Here is a 10,607-nt window from a genome sequence, read left to right as displayed (position 1 = left end):
GAGTACCGCCTTGGAAGTTTTCCGTAACTTTTCTTCCTCCATACAAAACATGTACCCGCAATGTTTCATTTCAGGCAGCATGTACATGTACTGTCTCATTCGGCATGTACAGGCAGTGAACAAAAAATAACAACGATAATTGCAATATTTCTACTGACCAAAGCAAACAATTCGTACTTGGTTACAAAAGTCTAATTCGAAACTGCAGTACAGATTAACAAAGGACATAATTTGTCAAAATGTGATCATGGTGTACACAAATTGTTCTGACTACTACATTGTAATACTGTTTAACAAACAGATTTTAGGCATGAACAATTTTTCCTCATTGAACAAAAAAAGTAAAAATAAACAACGGACGGATTCTTTTCATGAATGGTTTCCCTCCTTGAACAAAAAAAATTAAACGAACGAATTATAGGCATAGACAATTTTTTCTCATTTAACAAAAAAACTTAAAAATAAACCATGAACGGATTATTGTCATGAACGGTTTCCGTCCTTGAACAAAAAATGAACAAACATATTCTAGGCATGAACAAGTTTTCCTCATTGAACACAAAATAAATAAAAAACATGAGCGGATTCTTGTCATCCTTCCTTAAACAACAAATTGAACGAACAGATTCTAGGCAATTCAATCATAAATTTAAAAAGAATGAACAGATTCTTGTCTTGAACGGTTTCCTTTCATGAAAAATTAGAAAACCATGAACAAATTCTATGAACGAACTCTAGGCACGAACGGTTTCCTTCCATGAACATTATAAAAAAAGGATGAACAGATTCTTGTCATGAACGATTTCATTCAATGGACATTTTTAGAAAATGAATGGATTCTTGTCATGAACGATTTCCTTCCATGAACATTTTAAGAGAATGAACGATTTCCTTTTCTACGTTTCTGTTATGTTTTTTAAAAAGCTAAAATATTTTAAAACCCAAAGTTTCAAAATTTGGAGAACATTAATATTTTATATGAACAATTTTGTACATTTGAACATTTTTAAAATTTGAACAATTTTCAAATTGAACAATTTTTATATTTTGAAAAAAATTGAATTTAAAAAAATTATAATCGAACAATTTTCGAGTTTGAATTTTTTTATATTTGAATGATATTTTTTAATCTTAATATTTTTCAAAAACAAGTATTTTTTAAATTTGATTAAAAAATTTATTTTTTAAAAAAGTACAAATTTTGGGATAAACTTTTTTAATTTGAACAAATTTTAAAGTAAACATTTTTTAATTTGAAAAAATCTAAAATAAACATTTTTCAAATTTGAACAAATTTTGAATTGAATTTTTTTAGGCTTGAACATGTATGAAATTGGAACATTTTCTAATTCGAACATTTCCCAAATTTGAATTTTTTTTAAAATTTCAACATTTTTAATTTCTATATATTTTTAGAATCTTAAAATTATATGTAACACACACGAAACAGAAAAAAGAAAAAAAGAAAAAAGAAAACAGAAAATAGGAAAAAAAAGAATATAAAAGGAGAAAAAACAAAAAAGAGAAAGCCCACACCTAACTGGGCCGGCCCGTACCGCCCGCGGGGTGTGCGGTGCGCGGTACGCGCCGACCTGGTCGGTGTATTGGGTTTGCCGGGATTTCCCTCTCCAGGCGTGTATAACTAATTTAGTCTTTCGCTGACAATAGCCATCTACTCTTTTGTCTTTCGTTTGCGCCTGGTCGGTGAACCTTGGTTAGATCTCTCGTCGATACTGGACCACTTCGGTACCACTATTCTTACCGTGAAAATAAGTACTACCTTCATCTCAAAGCTTAAGGTTTTTTTTTCAAAAATCAAATCAAGTAAAGTTTAGCCAAAATTTTAGAATAATCTATCAACAAATATAATATTTTGTAGATTCGCGTGTATGTGAGCGTCTGCGTTTGTACTGTGTTTCTAAAAAAAAATCGTTAGCTATTTAATGATATTAGTTGTGTATTTTGTATGTTAATAATTTTTGGTAAAGCTTAGTCAAACTTGATATAGTATGACTTTTGAAAAATAATATAAACCTTAGAATTTGGGATTGAGGTAGTATTTAGAAGTCGTTGGATGTATGTTTTATTTGACATTCATTCATAGTTTTTGTGTGAAGAAAGATCCTCCATTGAGGCCATGTACAAAGCGAAGTGTTTAGATAAGTGCTTAAAAAATAAAACAACCATTTTTTAAGTATTTGTGTTTATTCCTATATATAGGAGAGGAGCCTTGTTAAACATGGGCCTAGTATAAATAAGCAACAATGTTTAACCAATAAACGATTTATTTCTCTAAGGGCGGTCACAATGCAGATACGCTTAAATCGTATCTAGGGATGTCCAGCTCACATCGTGCAAAATAAGATACACAACGCCATAGTGGGTTGTATCTAACGCCATAGCATCATTCTAAGCATCTTGCATTGTACATGTGTTGATTGGTTAATCCTGGTCCTACCAAATCCACAATAAAGGCTTCTTATACGAAGAAGTACACTGCTGTAAGTATTTCACGGAAACCCAACCAACTCAAGGTACTCGTATCAATCATCAATCAAGGAATTAATCCAAACAAATCAATCGAGTAGTACCACATGTTGACTAATTGCACAACAGAAGGCCTACCTAGATAGCTCCTACGTGCACAAATAAAGGCCGTAGCAAAGCCGAGTGTACGTACCCCATGCCGATTAACTACATGATTTATGAGCTACGTGGCCTCCTTGATCGCTTGCTCGCTTTTGAGGTTGTTCGATAAGGCGTTGGTTGGTTGGTGGCGACGCAAAACAAGAATTCGAAGCCGCTCATTGAAAAGCCAGAGGAAAATGACCCGCGCGCGCCTGGCACAGTCCCTGTCTCTCTCGCTCATCACTCGAAGTAATGCATCTACATACATGTTCAGTTTTTGTTCTAAGTCAAGGTCAAGCGTTTTTTAAATTTGAACAATTTTATAAAAATATAGCAACACATGCGACCTTAAAATATATTATAAAGTTACGTTTCAAATTAATATGGTGATAGAAATGTAACATCATAAATGTTGCTATTTTTATAAAAAGTTAATCAAATTTAGTTAAGTTTGACTTAGAACAAAGACAACACACGCACCTATTCATGGATGGATAAAGTATGGACAGAGATTTGATGCACATAGCACCAGTGATCTCGTTTGAAATAAAAAAAATTGAGTTTCAAAAAATTCTGAAAAAACCGTATATATTTAATGATGTATCCCACTAACGTGCAAAATATAAATTTCAAATAGTTTATATTCGGAGCTACACAAAAATGATAAAAGTGTAGATTTGAGTACTCATTTTTTAATCTCCAAAACATATCAGATTTTGTTATTTTTGTCTGGCATGAAATAAAAAGAATTCCAGGTTGAGATTTTGTACGATTGTGAGATGTATCACCGACAATCTCCAAAATTCTTTTCGGTTTTTTGATAACTTAAAAAATGCCTTTTATTTTTTTAAATGGCGAGAGCACTGAAACTCAGGAGGCAAAAACAGTTATCGCTTTTCGGTAGGCTAGAGTGAACTTAAATATCACACTTGTTCATTTGGCGCTGATGTAATATAATAATAAATACAACAAAATACAATGATACTTCTACTGATACTATTTATATAGCGGAGGAAAATCAGTTCAATGAATGAAGAAGCTACCTTGCAGGCATGGAGTTTTGGCACTCGGGTGCAAATGCACTCGCTATCTGGACCATGGAAATATGCTCAAAGATCCGTGCAGGAAGCAATAATGAGCATATACGAGGGGAAGTAAATGGCGTATGGTGGTTCGGTATTTGTAGGCAGTACGGGGTGGACCGCTGGTACAAACGGCAGACTGCAACCTGGACCATGGCAGTGGTACATGTTTTCGTCGTGGCGATAGATGTTGGGCGGATGAGGAACCATGTGCCCGTGCCCGGTGCCACGAGGCTCAGAATGACGTCGAGGATAGGGGCATGGTGCCATGGAGCTGGAGAACAGTTCTACGTAGCGGAAGCAGAACCAGAAGCAGAGGAGGACTAAAGGAGATGGCAGTGCTGGCGACAGTTGCTTTGATAGTTGTATCCTGCACTGCCCAGGTGGAGGCAGCTGAGCGACCGGTTTGAGAAGGAGCAGGAGGACGTCGTGCTCTGCTCTTGAATCTTGAAGTTCTCCCGCGGCACCATCGGCCGACCGGCGGCATGTGGAGGCGTGGAGGTGGAGCTCGCCAGAAAACGAGAGTTTGGAGGAGTGGCGCAGGAAGATGGCACCAAAGTAGCCGCGCCTCCCCAAAAACAGCTACAGCCTGCAGGTACAACTTCGACGATGATTCAGCTCGTAAGGTGAAGAAGAGCAGGAAGCAAAGGAACAGTTCTTCTGGCTCGCCAACGCAACGCGGCAAGGGCATCGGGGCGCCACTGGCAAAGCATGCCCGCTACGAGTGCTCGGGTGCAACAGGTGTTCATCACTAATTAAGACGTTTGGCGGCCACCCAGGGCCGTCTCCAGAAATTTGGGGCCCCAGTGCGAGATGTAAATGCGATCCTATTTTAACTTAGAAACTGCCATGAAACCACTAGAAAAAATAAACATAAATCTTTGTGCGGCTTTCCGACTAGGTCAAAATCTCGCTAGCCTGAATGTCTAACTTTTATTTTGAGATGTCATGGATATCGAACAGAACAAGAGGAGCAGTACGTCTTTAGAGAGAGAGATGAGCAGTACGTCCGATAAGGTATTTCCTGAGCAACAACATCGTGTGCGGTGCGGGCCATGGTAGCAAAAGAAACAAGTAAAATACTGTGCTAGCTCAACAACTAAACGTTTATGACGGGCCTTATAATTTAAGCCCATATGAAGACTTCAGGCCCACTTATAGTATCTTCTTCTCACTTACGATTGACGGAAAGCTTCAGGAGAATCGTCCATGGCGGCCTCGCTCAAGAAAAAATACCAGAAACGGCGATGTTCCGCTAGGTCTTTGGAGTCTGGAGGCAAGGTAGAGAGTGGGACGGAGAATCCTTGTCCACCGCCCGGAACCTAGGACGGACACCCCTATGCTATGTCTGGTGATTTGGGGCCCCCCAAATTTTGGGGCCCTGTGATATCGCACAGCTCGCACGCCCTCCTCGACGGCCCTGCGGCCACCGCACTAGCCACAAGCGGATTAACAACTGAAGCGTGGATACCTCCATGAGTACACCTCGTTCAGCATGATGTTCCCATCGACCTTGATCTTGATGGACTCGGTAGCCACCGGCATTGGTTCAGTCATGAAGCCGACAGTGTGGAGAAGTTCGAGTACCAGTGTGTTTCAGTCATGAAGCAGACATTTGGTGGCCACACATGACGGCTGACGGCGTCATCGCACCAGGGGTACGCTGTGGGTGTCGCGGGGGCCCCTCGATATAAACCTCTCTGAACTATTCTTGATCGACCGAAGCGTGGCAGCCAGAGCTGTATCTGCAAATGGAGATTATCGATCAATGTGGGCTGTGTACGATTCAATTCATTTCTATCATTCTTTGATTTCTTTCTGAGCTCCAAGTTTAAGGAAATCTTCGAAGACAATTGATCAATAATACTTCAGCGAAGTCATCACAGGTTTTTTATGGATTTTTTTTGTTATACCCCTTTTAAAACTAGAGGGAAAAATGCTTCAGTTGCGGCATGCTTAACGCATCAGCACACTGCCATGACACTGGTTGGTAGCTGTGCGTGAGTGAGTGTGACAAATGATCCAGGAGATACATATAAGAAAGTTTTCCCATCCCCACAGACAACTCAACAATGCATTCAAGCGACGAAGTGGGTTTGAGCTGAGTTGTTGGATGGAAGCTCATAAGCTGAAACAAAGTACTAAGAGGATCGGTTAATTAGTAGTACTCCTACACTGGAGCAGAACATCTTATGAGAAAACAGGTGCCAAGGAAAAAATATTAAGCATATCAGTGTCTATGTGGTGACATGTGGTATATCGGTGCGGTTCTGCAGGAGGTGCTTCTCACTTTTCCACCGGAGAGCTATAATGTACTCTTTGCAAAGAGTACATTATAGCCAGTGTAAGCACCTAGGCAGGTCGACGCGTGGTTGACTCTGTTGGACCCACTGTCGTCGCTACGGTGTATGCATGGAGCTAACGGCATCTTGGACGGAACGATGTAAATAGACGCCCGTTGTGTCCGTGCCATCGAAAATGCGTCTGCATCCTGCTCCGGCGGGACGACGCATGGTGTCCAGATGTCCGCGAAGATGTAAACGTGGCGTAAAAATGCGGTACGTTTGCGTCTCCGTGGATGCTGCAGTCGCGCCGAGGGTCCGCTCGATTCTCCCACGGATCCGCCTGACAGCGACCCTGGCTCGAGCCGACGCGAATTAAAGCACAACAAATACCGGGAGGGCAACCGCGCTGATCGACACGCAAGCCACCGTAATGAAGCGCCGAACCGCCGAGAAAACCCTCTTCGTTATACACACCGCTATTAATCCCCGCTCAATAAGACCCCTGCGCCTGCGCTAATTCATCTCCAATCAGCCTGCCATTCATCTTCATCTCCAACACCGACGCGCCACCTGCATGAAGCCATGAGCAACCTATCGTTGCCATCGGACATCGACATCGAGGGCAAGCAGCAGGGATGGCGGCATTGGTGAGGTAGAGCTGCCACGCCGAGCAACTCTAGCTCCCCGCCGATAGAGGGCGAGGAGGAGGGGGACGCCGTTGGCCACGACGGCCAGGACGAGGAGGAGGAAAAGGAAGAGGATTCAGATGCAAGGTGTACACTGCTGGAGGCGGAGGAGGCGACCGAGGAGGCTGCAACGGCAAGGATGGAGGCAAGGGCCCGGGCGAGGGCGCAGACGGAGGCTCATCATCCGTTCACCGACGACGAGGAAGACCCCAATGACCACTCGTCGGAGGGAAACTCAAGCTCGTCGAACGCGTCGATCGCCAGTACCTCTTCGGAGGAGGTGACGAGCAGGAAGCGCGTCCGTGAGGATTACGAGGCGGGGCCTTCAAACAAGAAGTAGCTAGTTTAAAATTTTGTATGTTCTCGCAGTTTGTATGTTTAATTTGTTTGAATTTCTTACACTAATTTCAAAATATCTATTCTATTTAGAAATGTGAGGACAACAATTTATACTTCACAGCCGTGGAAGTAATTTAGGAAGGAGTTCATGTAATAACCAAAGAAATATCTCCAAAATATCAATTCTACTTTAGAAATACGTCGGAGCCGCTAGGGTTGCCCCCGACGCAAACAGATAATTTACGTCTAGCGACCATTTCAACATCCGTGGACCGATACAAATAGACGCGCGCGAACAATTTAAACGCTCAAAATGTGTTGCCCCGTGAAGATGCCCTAAAGGTGGCCCGGCCGCTGTTGGGAAGTTAATTTTATCAAGCTGGCCGGGACCCCGTCGTATGCTCGTGCTCGTCCCGTCGCCGCGGCGCACGGGCGAAGCGAACACGTACGTGCTATGTACAATTATACTCCCAAAGTGCTATCTAGTTTGAAACTAGATCGACTAATTTGTGAGAACAAGTTACTGTACAATTAACTTAGTCGGTTTTAACTACAAAACGGGGTGGATATCGAGGGCAACTAGGGTAGCAGGCTGCGATCGATTAGCAGGTCGCTTACGTACGTTGTGGACTCCTGCTCACCAAACCAGCTAGCCCATCATGGGCCGGCCGGCGTGCTCTACTGTCTTGGATAATTGTGCACGTATCTACGTACTCCTAGAACTATGTATCTATCGGTGTTTAAGCTCAAAAAAAAAAAATGTATCTATCGGTGTCGATCTGACAGGGAAACTGGAGATTGTTCGAGCTGCAGGTCTCACTCACTCTGATGACCAATGGCGGTGGTGACAGTTACAGAGATAGATATAGAGATGTCCAGAAAGTGAGAGGCCGGGCGAGAGTGATCAGTAACTAATACACTAGTAATAATACTTCCGAGTCGCTAGCTCGATCAATCCGGTGAAGTAGATGGGCCGAGCTGCAGCCGGAGGGAGAGAGTAGAGATCGACAGGCTACCATCCAGGTCGACATGGCCAATTGCCAGCCATCGACATGATCACGAACAACTGAACAAGCGCAGCCGAAGCGGGAACCGGCGACCGGGCATCCCGAGTTCCTCATTGGGGTTCACATCGATCGATGCCTACGGCCGCCCACCGGCCGTGTGTTTAGGCCGTCTGCTCGATCTCGCCGAAATAGACCGGGCGGAAGAAAGAACATCAAGTAACTCCACTTGCGGTAGCTAGCTAGCAAGCCACTGACAGCGAAAACTAGCTGCTGCTGCAAAGTTGCGTTGGCGAGGTCAGAAAATGCATAGAGAACCCCGAGCATTTCATTGCGGCGAAGACGCGTTTGTGTGATACTCAGTTGGAGTAATATTTTCAAGGTTTTTTTTTTTTTTTAAGGGGGAAAGCTCATACATTACACATAAACAATGTTTACAAGATCCCGTTTCCTCGAAATAGGCTTTCGCCCCACTTTATAAATAAAGCCACAATCATACAAGGTTCAGATACAACACGACGAGCACAACACACATAACAACAACAGTCTGCTGGGGTAACAGCACAACATGCCCAGAAGAACTAGCAAAGCGATACTGTTGGATAATTAGGCACAATTTCCATGATTAATTCCAGAATATAAAATATGATGGCAGCAACTACTAACATGTGAAACTCAAACATACTAGACGCATTAATCAACATGAGTAGCAGCAGCGCAAATGGTAAAGCATCCATCGCTAAACAGATCGAGATATGTCGCACGTACCGATCTGGTGGAGGTGGCGGTGGAGGTGTAGCAGATGATGTCGCAGCAGTAACGTTGTTGATGACAACGTTGTTGACGACGGGGACGACGGGTCGAAGTAGACGGCGTTGAAGACGACGGTAGGCAGCACCGCCCGACTTGGACGGAAGGCGACCCGTGATGAAGAGCTTGAGCAAGGCGCAGAGCGCTTCCCAAAAACCTAATTCGCCCTCTCCCGTACAGGATCGCAAGGACGAGCGGTTCCGGAGACCTGCTCTCCCGTTCGCAGATGCACGTCGGCTCGCGGGATGGAGTAGGCTACGATGGCGGCGCAAGCAGAGAGAGGTGGAAACCCTAACTCGTGTATTGGATGTGTTTCTGCGGTAGCCGGGCAGGAGATTATATAGGCTCGGGAAACCCTAGGCAACGTGGGCCACGCCCACGTCGCACGAACGTTTCGAGTCGGTTACAGATAGCCCACGATCCGGGAGCGACCCGAACCGACTAACTGCGACGCGTCCGTCTAGGACTCTGTTCATTTTCCTGAGCTGCAAAAAGTAAGGAAAGTCTCGGCTCGAGGCTCAATCCACTCACCACGAGCGCGGCGCGCGTCGTGACGTGACGAGTCGAGTCGAGTCGAGTCGAGACGAGCGAGCGAGGAGGAGGAGGAGCGCGCGTGTAGCACTCCTATTCTCACTCACTTACTAGTGGTGGAACAACCCACCTTATAAGGTGGTCTAACTTCCTCCCAACTTTCCATGTGGGACTAAACTTCCCACCTCTTGCCACTCCCTAGTGAGCTGCCACCAACTTGGGCTCAAACTCACATGGCTGCCACTATGTGGGCTTTGAGATTTATAGGAAAAACTGAAATCTAATTTGGGCCATTAAAAATGGGCCCAATATTTCAACAATCCCCCACCAGATCTCAAATCCCCATTTAGAGATTTACCAATACTCGATGCTTGTTTATATACCAGTGTTTCAGCGGAGACTGTTAAGTTGAACTTCCGCCTAGAACCTTAAGCTACATCCACTCACACTTGAACAATGGACTAAGCCTTGAATTGCAAGTTTTGCGTGAACAGGGTTTCACTCAAAGTCATGACCAGTACATGGCTGCCAGTAGCCTACCCCGCGGGTGAAGCATATGCGTCATACTTCATGGTCTCTTCATGAGTTTACTAGAGATCACCCAAATCTCATAGATTGCGACGTTTAACAATCGGACTCATATAGGTGTGTTATTTCAAGAATGCTCTGTAGGACAGCATCTTTGCTAAAATAGCCAACATAAACACATTAAGGCTTGTTGCCAACCTGCCTTACAGCAATTGAGAGTTGTGCATCTTCACATAGAGAGGGTTACATAATACTCTCCTCAATTAAACCACTAGTTTGTTCTTCCCAGGTCCTAATTCACGGGATCTCCGATCACAAAGGTTGGGTTACCACTATGGCGTAACATCAACGGGTCTCAAACCCATCTCCCTCGATGCACTTTCTATCACATTACGTGATAGTCCCTTTGTAAAGGGATCTACCAGGTTTTTGTCTGTTTGAATATATGTAACAGTTATTACTCCGGAGTTTCGCAATTTCCTGACAGACTTCAAACGTCTCTTGACGTGTCTTGATGACTTCACGTTATCCTTAGAATTGTTCACTTTGACAATTACAGTTTGATTGTCACAATTCAAAAGGATTGCCGGAACAGGTTTTTCAACCACAGGCAAGTCCATCAAGAGCTCACGCAACCATTCTGATTCAACAGTGGTTGTGTCTAAAGCAGTAAGTTCTGCTTCCATAGTTGACCTCGTCAATATGGTTTGCTTA

This window comes from Lolium perenne, chromosome 3 (assembly GCF_019359855.2).
Source record: "Lolium perenne isolate Kyuss_39 chromosome 3, Kyuss_2.0, whole genome shotgun sequence".
In the NCBI taxonomy this organism is placed as follows: Eukaryota; Viridiplantae; Streptophyta; class Magnoliopsida; order Poales; family Poaceae; genus Lolium; species Lolium perenne.
The sequence above is the reverse complement of the archived record's forward strand: the minus strand, read 5'-3'. Positions refer to the sequence as shown.